At 39.7% G+C, this 14,708-nt stretch overlaps 1 protein-coding gene across 7 annotated transcripts in view; it reads right to left on the reverse strand.

The window, feature by feature from the left end:
- Positions 1-14,708, reverse strand: part of INPP4B (inositol polyphosphate-4-phosphatase type II B) — a 561,675-nt gene that overhangs the window by 521,417 nt on the left and 25,550 nt on the right. Inside the window, exon 2 of one of the 7 annotated variants that reach the window (XM_084884238.1) lies at positions 14,266-14,357. The exons of the other annotated variants lie outside the window; for them this stretch is intronic. The gene's annotated coding sequence lies outside the window, so the exon portion shown is untranslated. The remainder of the gene's footprint in view (positions 1-14,265; positions 14,358-14,708) is intronic. 7 annotated transcript variants of the gene reach the window in all.

Raw genomic sequence — 14,708 nt, forward strand, 5'->3', positions numbered from 1 at the left:
ACAAAGCTAAGTATTTGCATCTTCACATATGATTAAATGCAGTAGGCTTTCTACTCTCTGACCTTCAATAAAATTCCAGAAGAGTGGTAATCACAGTTTCAACCAAGGTTGAGTATCAGAGGAATAAAGAGACAGAGGTAGGGTCAAATAATTGTTCAGATTAGAATCAATAGGACGTATACAAAACGCAAAATGTGATGGAGATAGGACAGAAAAGCAAAGTTAGATTTGACTTGATACATGCTGAGGACACATCCATTTGGCACTAAGAATTAAGGCATTACTATACTCTTAGAAAAACAATTTTCAGTTTAAACCAAAATTTGATTCTGTCTAGACTGAATCTGATCTTAATGTACTTCTCATAAAGGTGTCAAGCTGTGTGATGGTTTCTTTTTTGGTTGCAAATATAAAATTAATGAGAATATAGATAGTGCCTATGAGTTCATTTATCAAGACCATAGAGGCTTCAGAGAAATCAATCTCATAGTACTCACTGAATTTGTGAGCTATAAAGTGCTTTAAGAAATGCACAGTAGCATTGCTGTGGTTCTCTATGTGCATGTGAGACACTCTTAAAACTTGGCAGATTTCAACAAGACAGTGGTGGGACAGGGTGTTGGTGTAAGAGGGGTTGTTAGGGAAGCAGGAGGGTGGTAAGGTTGCTCATTTAGAGATTTATCCTACAGGGATGAGTAGGTGGGCACTTCTTCCTCCAATTATAAAAGAAATAACTTGCATCATGGCCAGTGTTGCTCAATTGGTTGAGCATCATCCCATGCACCAAAAGGTTACTGGTTCAATTCCCAGTCAGGGCACATACCCAGACTGAGGGTTCGATCCCTGGTTGGGATGCATGAGGGAGACAACCAATCAATGTATCTCTCTATCCTTCTCCCTTTCTCTCTCTCTCTCTAAATTCAATAAAAATACATTTTTTAAAAAAACAAATAACTTGCACTCTGCCTGTCCCTCAGGAGTTTCCCTCTGCTGATGAGTCACCTTCCTACCATCAATCCTATTCTCACAAGTAGGCTTGACCTCCTCCCCACTGGTTGTCCTGCTATCAACAGACCCCACTCTGTGAAGGTAGAACAGAACGCAACACCTTCCCGTCATTCTGTGAAGAAACCTCCTTACAGCCAGTCTTGTTCCATGTGGAATGGGTCATCTTAAAGAAAAGTGATTTTCATGCCACCAGAAACACCCAGGACAGTCACCGGCATAGGTAAGGTGCAAATATGAAGTGGGTGGTTGTGGTTAGATTAGATAAGCATTTCCCATTTAGAATTTAACAAAATTTGAGAAGTACAAAGCAAAACAAAGAGGAAGAAATCAGATTGGATGGAAGATTTTTGCAAGGAAGAAAGAATCTATAGAATCAATGAGAATGAAACTTTTTAAATTAGGATGTAAGTCCTCGTTTAAGGTGTAGATCATTGATATTAGAATCTTTTTTTTTTAAATATATTTTATTGATTTTGTACAGAGAGGAAGGGAGAGAGATAGAGAGTTAGAAACATCGATGAGAGAGAGTCATCGATCAGCTGCCTCCTGCACACCCATTACCGGGGATATGCCCGCAACAAAGATACATGCCCTTGACCAGAATCGAACCCGGGACCTTTCAGTCCCCAAGCCGACGCTCTATCCACTGAGCCAAACTGGTCTCGGCTGGTATTAGAATCTTAAACATAACAAATGTAACAATAAAAGAAAACCTCATGGAAAGGGACTTTGCATGAGAAAATAAGCATTAACAATAAGAATTTAACTATCGCCCTTAAAAGAAATACTAAAGAAAGGCCATAGTTTGCGTGTTAGTCAGTGTCAGCTGCAATGACGTATTTCTTCTTTTTGTCTTGTTAACCTTTTATAAAGCAATGTTATTTTAAATTAAGTTGGATATCTTCCATATTAGTAAATTTGTGTTAGAGGAAAGACTGAAGCACCATGCACAGACCATTTTTATTGACTTGGCTTCCTTTCCCCTCTTCTCAGTTTTTAGTCCTCAAGTTTCATTTTTATGCATCCATTGTGCAAAATTCATTTTTTAAACATCACATTTCGCTACATTAGGATTATGATAAACAGACATTTAGAAATCTCTGTACACTCTGTAAAGCATTAAAATAATAGAAAATATGCATTAGATGGAATAGAAAGTGTGAAAATGCTCCATGAAACCTATTATAGGCTTTCTCACAATCCTCCCTACCATTTTGTTACCAGTGACTGAGGTGGACTCAGCACCGGAAGCATGGGGTCTGAGTGGCAAATATTCACTGTAGAATGAGGTGAGAGGAATGGCAGAATGACAGAATGAGACACCATAAAGGTACATCATTGGATTCTAAAGAATAAAAGATAAATTGCTTTCTAATAAAAAAAAAAAAGATTTTAAGGCTAAGAAAAATGCTAAGAAACTATGGTTTTAGCTCCAGGTATCTAAAGATCTTAGAAGTCATGATTCCCATGCTTACAGCAAGAAAAAGTTTTAAAAGCTAAAAATCAACAACTATTCTTAGACCAATGAAAGAACTGAGGTTGGAGGGCAAACCGCCAACCCAAAATCTGTAAGGACAGGCAAAAAGAATCACAGCCAAGGACAGCTTACCTGAAGCAAAAGCTGCTGGAGCATAAACTGCTAGAACACCTTAAGGGCATATCGCTGAGTGAAAGAAGCCAGTCTGAAAAGGCTACATACTGATTGATTCCAATTGTGTGATATTTATGTGATATTCTGACAAAGGCAAAACTAGAGATACTTTTTAAAATCAATGGTTGTCAGGGATTTTGTAGGAGACAAAGTGGGATAAACAGGTAAAGCACATAAGATTTTTAGGATGATTAAATAATTCTGTATGATAGTATAATAGCAGATCTATGGCATTATGCACTTTTCCAAATTGATATAACTCAAACAGTGAACCTTAATGTACACAAAAGTTGTGATAAATCATTCTGGAGATCAGGAGATCCAAGGAAGCAATGTGGACTGTGGTAAGAGAATCTAGATGTATTCTAAGTGTATGAAACATTCACTGAATGTGGTTTGGGGCAAAGATGCTGACCTAAGTGACTCTGGAAATGAGTGCAGTCTGGAAGACTAAAGGAAAAGGAAGCACCCTGTATTCCAGTTGATCGAGTTATTTCTCATTTCTCATATGGACACAGTATACATGTATAGGGAACAGAACAATTAAGTGGATGGGATGGGTGGCAGATGGTGGGAGTGAGGTTTCTCCCTGTTGGAGTGAGCATTTACAGTTAAGCAAGAGGAGCAGGCTACAATAATTTATAGAGCAATGGATCTGAATTGGAGTCATCCGCAAGAAATCATGTTTAGTTTATATAGATAAAAATACTTATGTATAGAAATTTGTGCGTTTGCATGGGTTAGTATACACACACATTTCTTTGACATGTTAATAAAGAGGGCCAGCCTAAATACCTAGCACCCATTAAAAAAATAAATAAAATAAAAAGACTATTATCCTGGCCTGCTCTAAAGTTTAAGCACTTTGAAACATTTTATCTAAATATGGCAATATTTATACGATAATTTATGTGAAAACCAAGATTTATCCTATACGTTATCCAAAATTTATTTGACCGTGTTTGGATTCCATAGGAACTAGAGATGGTATTTTGATTTTTCAACTTTGTTATAAATACTTAAGTTACTAAGTTCCATTATCTCTCATTCTCTCATTACTGGGGCCTTGCTTATCCAGCAAAGGCAAAGGCCTGAAACTTACCTTCTTGAGAACACACACACACACACACACACACACACACACACACCAGAAAAACAAGCCACCCATCTATCCTTCAAGAGAGCAGTAGTTTTTCTTTTTCTTCTTCTATTTTCCCAAATAACAAAAGCTGAAAAGAACTGCCGAATAGGGTTGCAGGAAACTTTCTAGGACTCTTGCTTGAAGGCGTTTGAATAGAAAGTAAAAATACAGAGGATTTGAAAAACTTCTAAAATTGAAAGTCGGATAAAGATATATAAGAAAAGGAGTCTCTCGAGGGATTTTTAATAGATCTGTCCTAAGAACCATGCAGTCAGGAAGAAAACATGCAACCTTTAATTAAAAATAGGACCTGACCCCACTTTTTTTCAGTACAACAAGACTACTCTACTTTAGATGGATAAGTAATTAATCCATATGCATAACTAATTAGTTAGACTATCAACACAGTACTTTAGAAATTAGTAATACCAGAAAACCTAGAATGTGAAGATCTTTTGGAAATACCCTTTGACAATGTAAACATAAAGCCCTATCATTCTATATGTTTATCCAACTAACCCATGATCAAAACACCAACAGAAATTGCCACATAATTTTTTTTAATCCTCACCTGAGGATATTTTTCCATTGATTTTTAGAGAGAGGGAAAGAGAGAGAGAGAAATATTGATGGGAGAGAAACACATCGATTGGTTGCCGTTTGCAAGAGCCCCAACCAGGGCTGGGGCAGGGTATGTGCCTGCATTTAGGGTATGTGCCCTTGACCAGAATCAAACCAGGACCGTTTGGTCCGCAGGCCTATGCTCTATCCACTGACCCAAACAAGCTAGGGTTCCCAAACACTTTTACTGTCATCTCGATTTATAATTGACTAGCTTGTAAGCTTTATACTCATATTACAGATATATTCATATATAAGGCTGTTATTAACATTGTGACCCCAAGGTCACTATGGACATTTTCCAATACCAAACCTGTAGTTATCATATATATCCTTTAGATATATCCAACCCCCAATCCTCCTGCCCCAAAAATCTTTCAAATTGTCATTCAACAAAGATATATTAGTTTAATATTATTTCTTCCCAATTTTACATGTCTAGATAGAAGAGAACTCTTTTCCAGCAATTTAAAAATTAAAGAGATTGTATCGGTACCAGTCTACAATGCTGACATTTTCCTGCACTGGTTGTTAAAATACTAATCCAATTGTTGAGGTCTACACTTACTGCCTTATCCGGAGTAACTAAGAATATTGCCATGGAGCAGTGGCAATAGAGGCTGGAATGGAACCAGATGCAGTGCTGGCAAATATGTGTCCCCTACTTCCACTTGCACATCTGCCTCCTTAAGGGGCAGCATGGCAGTAGTCAAGAGCAATGGCTGTCACTGCCTCAAAGCAGTACAATACAGATGAGGGGAGGGGTGTGGATGGCAGGCCAGGGAGCACTGGGGAAGGTATTGGTGACAGAGGACCAACCCAGAGCCTCCCTGGTCCAGGCCACAATGGAATCACTGACATCCAGGTGTGTACCTTGCTCTGAACCAAGGGCATCATGCCAGCTGCCCTCCAACTGCATAGAAGTACTGAATAGAGGAAGTGAAACAAGGAGGTCTATGTGATTCACTGTCGTGATTGAGAAAAAGGCATCAAAGCTACTGACAACTTCCTCAAACAAAATATCACATTAACAATAATTCGTAATCAACTAACAATTTCGAAATTGTTGGAATAATTTGATAAATGTAGATGACTTTGCAAGTTATAACACTTGGTAACCTGTCTTAGGATACGTCAGATAAGTTAGAAAATAAAATAATTATTTTTTAATGTTTCTTGTGCATTGATTTATATATCAATTTGTCCTACCATCTGGTTAGTAGTATTTTTAATATTATTATTTTTTTCATTTTGCTATCATCACCCCAGTCCATGAGGATGAGGGCCTATATCTAGATTTGTTTGCCAATGCATCCCCAAAGAAAAACAATGTGCTGACACATCATAAGCCTCAAAATATTATGCAATGAATGGTTAAATAATTAAATAAACACAAACTTTACCAGTAGTTATAATTTCTCAACTCTCCCTAAATCTAATGTCAGTAATTCAACTTCACAAAAATGTTATTAAAAATCTAAGTGTAAGGCACCATGGGAATTCTGTGGAGGGTATAAAGAGGAATCCAATTCCTGCTCTCAATTTAAAATCTAAGACTTGCTCTAGTCAGTTTGTCTCAGTGGATAGAGCATCAGCCTGCAGACTGAATGGTCCCTGGTTCAATTTTGGTCAAGGACACATGTCTGGGTTGCGGGCTCGATCCCTAGTAGGGGCCGTGCAGGAAGCAATCAATGATCCTCTCTAATCACTGATGTTTCTATCTCTCTCCCCTTTTCCCTTCCTCTCTAAAATCAACAAAAATATTATTTTTAAAAAATAAATAAAATAATATAAATCTAAGGCTCTGCAGGAAACAATATACCTAACAGCATGCACGTGGCCACACCCTATGGTACTTTAGCCTTGACAGTGGATGAAGGGTTTGGGATTTCAGGACTGTGCCTGTCCAATGTTGTTCTAGAAGTACTGCTCCTTCACATTTGCGGTTGTCAAGTGAAGAAAACACTGCACTTTCTGGTTTTGTAAACCATTAACAGATGCTTCATCCCACTTGTTTTTGCTTTGCTTTTCCCTCTTTAAAGTTAGAAAATAATATTATGCATTTTTAATAAATATTGATGCTTTATGAATTCTACTACATTCTGTTGAATCCCATCCTTGCAAACACGTTGACCTTCTTGCCTAATGTGTGGCAACCAATGTGCACACATGCTGTTTGTTCCTCATGAGAAGCAAACCACATGGATGCTTAAAGGTTTAAACAATTCCTAGCCAACCACAGAGGAAAAATAGAAACAATTTCATTACCTCACTGGTGTCTTATTTATCATTATTCATAGAAAATAAGGTAGAAGAAAACATCAGGATGCAGATTTAATGAAATAATTTTGAGCAATAAAGACTTGTAGATTCCATAGACCATTTGTAACTTCTTCAGCTGCACAGATTTGACAGGTTATATATGGAGAGGCACGACAATCCTTTATAAGTATTAGAAGAACACCCTTCTGGAACATCCCACCAGTCACAGATGGAGGATTCTATTTACCCTTTAGATGGCAAAAAATAAAAGCCTTTACTATGATCGACAGCCAACACATCCATAACATAAGGTACAGGTTCACCCAGCTCTTTATTGCCACATGCGCAGCCTCAGCTCTTCAAGTACTTGTGACCTAACTCCTAAAAGTGCTGAAATGTAAAGCCACACTCATTGCAAAGGAAGTTTCTTCCACTCCACTCTAGTGTGACTTGAACCTTTTTAAGGTCTCCAACAAGGGGATGATGAGAGCAAAATTAATATGTGGCCTATTCATATACAAAGACAATAATAAAAATATTGCCTTGAAACCTTATACCACTTTCATAAACATTATGTTACTTTAGAATAGAAATTAACATCTTTTTCTGAACATCCTCATAACAACCTGCTCTGTCATCACCATTCATTTGATAAAAGATAAAGCAATGACAATGGGCCTTTTGGGGAAAACCTCCTCACACAAGCCATCATGTGGAGCTAAAATATCTCTAGATGAAACAGAGCCCGAAGTTTACTTTTAGGATTCAGCTGGGTTAATGCAGGAAATATAACACAGTATTTCTCTAGTATCAATTTATTTATCTGTCTTTCACCCCCATGTTACAAAGAAATTTAATGGTGTTTTGTGTTTATTCAGTTGAGTTTCGCTCTATGCCTTGTCACTGGCAATAAAAAGATAATGGAATAAATAATAACACATAAAAGAAGTTGGCAACGCTTTCTAGTTACACAGATTATAAATCCAAGCTAATAAAAAGTTTCATTTCAAAATATAGTGCAACAAAATAAATTAATACTAAATCAATACTTTACAATATATCAGTGTCCCGTACACGGTAAAAGCACAAAGTGACTAAAGAACCCCACATCTTATCTCTCACTTCCTTTTATCATGCTGCACTTTGCATCTTTGGGCAGTATTCATATGATGAACTGAAATTCTAATACCAAACAAAACATAGTGGTAACTGCTTTAAAAGTCTTGATACCAATTTCTCTATGAATCCTAAAAACTACTCCAAACCATCAGACTGTCCCCAATTCGATGTTGTCCCTGAGAAGAGGGAAAGTCAACCAAAACAAAGTCTGAACCTTTCCCCAGGAGTATCCAGATTGGACAGTGCTTTCCACTCTAGGCTGAGGGGACACTGGCTGGAGAACGGGACACAATTCTTGCCCTCGCAGTCTTCCCCATCATTGTGCAAAAGACCAAAGGAGAAGAAGAATAAGAAAACAGGGTAGAGGAATAAAGACCATGCATCTTTTTCTCTACAGAAGAGATGTATTTTAAACGCAGTATCTTCAAGCAGAAGCAAACTGTTAATGGAAGACAAGAGAATTGTGATGGGAATGGGGATTCCTTTACCAACCACATGCCTGGGCTTTTTCCAACACCTAAGAGGTTGAAAAAATTACAAAGAGCATAAAATAACTGGCAAACATATTAACATAAACTGAAAAACATAAGTCTGTTTTTCTTGAGACCATATAAATCAACCAAATGTTAAGATAAAAATGAAAACAGCCTTGTTTTCACACACTGTTAATATACAGTAAAAAAGTACCTACTGGTCAAGCTACCTACCTCTACCATGGCCAAATAATCTGTCCTCCTCACCACAATTATTTTAGATGCTTATTGTATGAAGAGAAAAAGAAATGTCATGGACTACTAAGATTCAATTTGGCCTACTAAAAACAATACCAATACAAGTGATTCCAATGGCCGTCGCTGGGACAATTTGAGAAGCAAAATGTATAAAGTAATATGGGATTACAATCCAAAGCATAAAATAAATGATCGTAAGTCCACACTAACATGAATAAGTGATTGACTAAATCACTATATAGAAGATACAATTCTCCTGTGCAGAAGGATTCCAACCAGTATGTGGGTACTCCACCCTCAAGGAGAAGGAGCTGAACCTCCACCCCAAAACTCCTTAAGTGTGGCTGCACATGGTAACTGCAATCCAAGGAGTACAGCATGGAAAAGGGTGGGAAGGAGTAACTACAGTGGAGAAATCTGACAAACGCTACTTCACCAAAGGATCAAAATTCACCTCAACGGTGATGCCGCGGGTGGATAGTATGTACTCCTGACAGGATACGATGAAAATGGCCATTATACTTCTGTGATATTCCTCCCAAGATCCCATAAACCCAGTCAAATAATGAAAAAATATCTAATTCCAACAGAGGGGCATCTTATAATATCCCAACTAGAACTTCTCAAAACTGTCATGGTCACCAAAAACAAGCGAAGTCTGAGAAAACTGTCAAAACCAAGAGGAGCCATAGGAGACATCACACCTAACTGTAACCCTGGGTAGGATCTTGAAACAGGAAAAGAACTTTAGATAAAAACTAAGAAAATGTGAATAAATGAGTACCTACTTAACAATAATAAATCAATATTGGCTTATTAATCTTAGCAAAAGTCTCATCATAATGTAATACGTTATTAATAGTGGAGACTCAGTGTGGAGGTTCATGGGAATTCTGTATTACCACATAATTTGTAAGTCCCAAACTGTTCTCAAACAGAAATTTTATTTTAACAAAAGCTATGCAAACATAAATCTACTGCGCCACTCATAATTTTCAGTTTAACAAAACAATTACCTTTCATGCTATCATCTATTAAACGTAAGCTGTGATGGAAAAATAAATCTGACATCCCAATCAAACTATGCCTTTGTGCAGGCATTTACTTGTCAATAAATTTTTAACCTAATGAAGACAAATGAGATAAATAAGCTGGACAAAACATTAGCTTAATTCTCTATATATTTATAGGCAGTCATTGCATCCTCTATGAATTTTTCTTTATTTACAAACCAGGTGTGTTGTTTGAAGAGATATTTCAAAAACGTAGATGTCCTGCTTTGAAAGATAGGTGAAAACATACTGCCTAAGCCCCTATAGGTAGGTATTAATTTTCTCTTCACTTGTAAATTGCTGGCTTTGTACTCAAATACGGTGCTTTTTTCCCTTCACTGTGGATCTTGTCCCCCTACTGTGTAAAGAGAGAAAAGTTCTACTTTCTATTGCAAAGTCATAATGCTAAATTTGTGTCACCATCCTTGTTTCTACGGCAACAGACTGATGTCAGAAAAGTGGTCAAGACCAATCCAGGACAGAATGGAAACGTGTCTTCTGCTTCTCTTCTGGGTGGGCCCTCTCGGGAAATACCTCCACCTCTGGGCCCGGGATTGCATCCTTGGCCTTAGAATATTTTGCTACTCTCCATTCTTTAGGTTGTTAGCTTTCAGCCGAGAAGATAATCCTCAGGATAAAGCAGGTTAAAACCCAAGTTCCCAATTTCCATCAAGAGTGGGGCAATGATACTTTTTAAATACTTAATTATGTATGCATACTTTCCATACCCTTGTGTTAAATGTGCTGTTAGAAGAAAAGAGTCAGTGGGAGGAAAAATAATCCACTTAGTCATTTCCTGCAGGCTTAAACTGCTTTCTCTCTTGAAAGAACAAATAGTAACAATATTCCATGGTGCCTAAATTCTTTAGAAAATCCTATTTAAAAAGACACATGCATACATATGTCTGCATATTGTGTGTGTATATATATATATATACATATATATATGAAATGTTCTTATGTACCACTTGACTCTTGGGTTGTTTTTTCCTTATAACTTGAGTGTTCAAAGTCAAACCATTTTATATAACCACCACTTATTAAGCATCTATCTGTTGTTATAGATAACTACATTGGCACTGTGTCTAAGTGCCAATGTAGTTATCTATAACAACAGATAAGGTATAGTCATGTCTTTCAAAAAAGGTGTGTGACCTAGTGGGATGGGGGAGGTACTGTGAGAGTGTCCTCAGAAGTTTCATGTCTACCCGGGCCTCACCATGTGAACCTCATTTGGAAAAAGGGTCTTTGAAGATGTAGCTACCTTAAGGTGAGAGCATACTAGCTTAGAACTAATCCATGGCTGCTGTCCTTATAAGAAAAGCAGAAAGACACACAGAGGCTGTCCTGTGACAACAGTGGCAGAGATTGGATGATCTGTAAGCCAGGGAATGCCAAGGACTGCCAGCAACTACCAGAAACAAGGAGAGGAGCAAGGAAGGGCCCTGCTGTGGAACCTTTAGAAAGAGCACAGCCCTGCCCATGCTTTGATCTCAGACTTGTGGCCTCCAGAACTGAGAGAGAACACATTCCGGTTGTTCTAAGTCACCAGGTTTGTGGTACTTGGTTGCGTCTACCTTAGGAAACCAACACGGGGTGACACTGATATATATGCAAGAGTTTTTGTAAGGATTGACTCCATTTAAATAGAACCCTTTAAAATGATCACACATACACACACACCAGACTTCCATATGAAAACGGTTGTTCTCCATGTAACATAAAATACAAACAACTGGGCCCTTGCTAGGTGGCTCAGTTGGTTGTAAGTTTGATTCCTGCTCACAGCACATACCTAAGTTATCCCCAGTCAGTCTATACTTCTCTCTCACATCAATGTTCCTCTCTCCCTCTCTCTCTAAAAATCATAAAAACATATCCTCAGCCAAAACCAGTTTGGCTCAGTGGATAAAGCGTCGGTCTGTGGACTGAAAGGTCCCAGGTTTGATTCCGGTCAAGGGCATGTACATTGGCTGCAGGCACATCCCTGGTAGGGATTGTGTAGGAGGCAGCTGGTCAAAGATTCTCTCTCATCGATATTTCTAGCTCTCTATCCCTCTCACTTCCTCTCTGTGAAAAATCAATAAAATATATATTTTTAAAAATATCCTCAGGTAAGGATTAAACACACACACACACACACACACACACACACAGCACAAACAATTAAGATGGGGATTAGGGAAGCAATAGGATTTAATTATTTTCTTGGTTGTTAACAGGCCTGTTCCTATACCTTGCATTGTACCCATTCATTCAACAAAGTGGTTGAGCCTTCCGATTATAGGATAAACATATTTGGGTGAGGTTTCCAGCCATGGCTAACAAGCAACATAAAACTAAAGACCTGTGAAATGAAATTATCAGTCACAGACCCTCTAGGTTTCCAAAACACAAGCAAGCTGCCTCCTACAAGCCCTTCCTTCCCCTCGCTTCCCCCTTGATTATTCAGTGTTTTCAAAGACAAACTGCCGACGAAATGCTTTCATCTTTGAACATGAAGCTGCCTCCGGCTTTGCCAGCCCCATTACATTTTTATGCATCCAATTCCTCTCTCTCAAGGGGCATGTCCAGGGAGGTGACAGGCCAGCTATGATGCCTGGGCCATGCAGGCCCTTCACAGAAGGGTGTCTAACTGATTAAATGCTTAGCATGCAAACCCACATGAACCATGGAGCCAGGAATTAAGACGCCCTCTCTCACAGCACATCACCCAGGAAGTCAGCCTTTGAGCAGAAGTAAATCCATTTTAAATAGCATTAACATTTCCTGGGTCTCTTCTATAACCGTTCTTGTGCCACTTTATATTCCGGATGTGTTTGGACTAAACAAATAAAACCATCTAACCCTACTTTATGACTGCTATATACTGACATAAAAAGGAAACCAAAATAACAACAAAAGGCACCAGGAAATTGAACCTTCTTAGATAAACTTCTTGGGTGGTTTTAGGGTTTCCTTTTACCAGTACTGGAAATAGCAAAATAAACAGCTGGCTCCTCCAGAAAGGGGAAGAGGGAGAAAGCAAAGAGAGAGGGATTAAATAAGAAAACACGGGATGGAGGTGGGGGGAATCAAGTAGTCAAAATAACAAGAAAATGGAACTTCAATGACGTTAAAAATGAAAGATGGTAAGGAGCCCTCTGCCCTTGTCATTATGTGGAAAAGCATGAGAGAAGCACCTAGAACTCCATGGAGCCCCCAAGCCCATTCTGATTCCCTTCCCTTGCCAGTGTCTCAAGACCCCTCTTCTCTCACCCACATTTCAACAACTTTGCTGAGCCACTGAGCACAGCCTGCTTTCCCAGAAACACAGGGCAGCATGGATTCCGTTACTGACATCTTTACCAAAGTAAAATTTCTGTGGCTTCTTCTCATCAGAGGCTATTTCAGGGTTTGGTTTTTCTATTAAAAAATGAACAACTTAAATATATATATGTGTGTGTGTGTGTGTGTGTGTGTGTGTTGTGTGTGTTTGTGTGTTTGTGTGTGTGTTTCCAATTATACGTATGTCTATATTTCAGTAGATTTACAATTTCTGTAGGAAAGTTTGAAAAATATCAGTTGTACACTTCCAAGTCTTTACTGTAAACATGGCTTGGGCAATCTATACTAATAAAAGGGTAATATGCTAATTAGACCCAGAGACCTTCCGGATGTCCTTCCGGACAAAGCCACAGTAGCAGGGCCAAGGTGGAGGTGGTTGGTGGAGGTGGTTAGGGGTGATCAGGCCAGGATGGGAGAACAGTTGGGAGTGGTCAGGCTGGCATCGGGAGAGGAAGTTAGGGGCAAGCAGGCTGTGGTGAGGGGGGGGCAGTTGGGGGCAAGCAGCCTGGCCGATGGAGGCAGTTGGGCGTGGCAGCCCAGCAGGGGGGCAGTTAGGGGTGAGCAGGCCAGCAGAGGGGGGCAGTTGGGGGCAAGCAGGCTGGCAGAAGGGGGCAGTTGAGGCAAGCAGGCTGCTGGGGGGGGGTGTGCAGTTAAGGATGATCAGGCCGGTAGGGAAGGGCAGTTGGGGGCAATCAGGCTGAGGCGAGGGGGCGGGGGCAGCCACTTAGGGGTGATCAAGCTGCAATGTAGGCACAGTTGGGCGCAATCAGGCAAGCAGGTAGAGTGGTTAGGGGCATCAGGCAGGCAGGCAGGTGAGCAGTTAGGAGCCAGCAGTCACAGATTGCAAGAGAGATGTTTGACTATCGGTGGGATCAGGACTAAACCAGCAGTCGGACATCCTCTGAAGGATCCCAGATTGGAGAGGGTGCAGGCTGGGCTGAGGGACACACACACCCGTACATGAATTTTGTGCACCGGGCCACTACTATACAAATAAAAATCAGTAAATCAATATAAAACAATTCCTAGGCATATTCCAGCCCCCAGCCAGGCAGCCAAGATACTTTCCAGAGGGTACCTCCCACACTCGGGAGGGCCTGCTAGATACTAGGTACCCTTCTCTCCCCCTCCCCTATGGCTCTGCTGGTCTCTGCCCAGTTGTTCCTATATCAGGGAGTCTAAGCAGAAAAGCAACCACCCAATACTCCTGAACTCTTCCTCCAGTTTTATTTCTATTCACATTGTATCTCTCCCACTGATAATACTGTTATATTGGCTTGTGGATTTCCAGTTCCTGGGGACAAGGACATTGACAGTTTGGCTCACTGCCACATACCCAGCCCCCAGAAGTACCTGCTCTCACAGGCTCATTGATGGATCTTTGATGAGGCATGAACAACTCTCAGTTTGGTGCTGCGTCCTGGGATTGCCTTGAGGTGTTTACTCTAGAAAAAAAAAAGCGAGTCAGACACTCATGTTCCTAGCCTTTCTGGACTCAAGTGCTTTGTTGTAGAAGATCCAGGCTTGAGGAGAGTTCATGCTGGTGAAAGTAAGCAGATTTAACAATAAACAACTTCATTTTCAAGCATTAAATGGCCTACATCCAGGGCTCTGGTAGACATCACGTGGCCTGGAGAAATGTGCCAAGATGTTTGATCCATTTCCTTCAAACCAACTTATAAAGACTTGAACCCCACTGACTGCAGAACACAGGGTCTGGTTAGCATCCAAGTCACTCTCGGAGCAACAAGAAAAAAAAAAAACAAGTACACAAAGTGAAATGTCTTAGAATGGCA

The sequence above is a fragment of the Pipistrellus hanaki genome, assembly GCF_964339955.1.
Source record: "Pipistrellus hanaki genome assembly, chromosome: 5".
Lineage (NCBI taxonomy): Eukaryota > Metazoa > Chordata > Mammalia > Chiroptera > Vespertilionidae > Pipistrellus > Pipistrellus hanaki.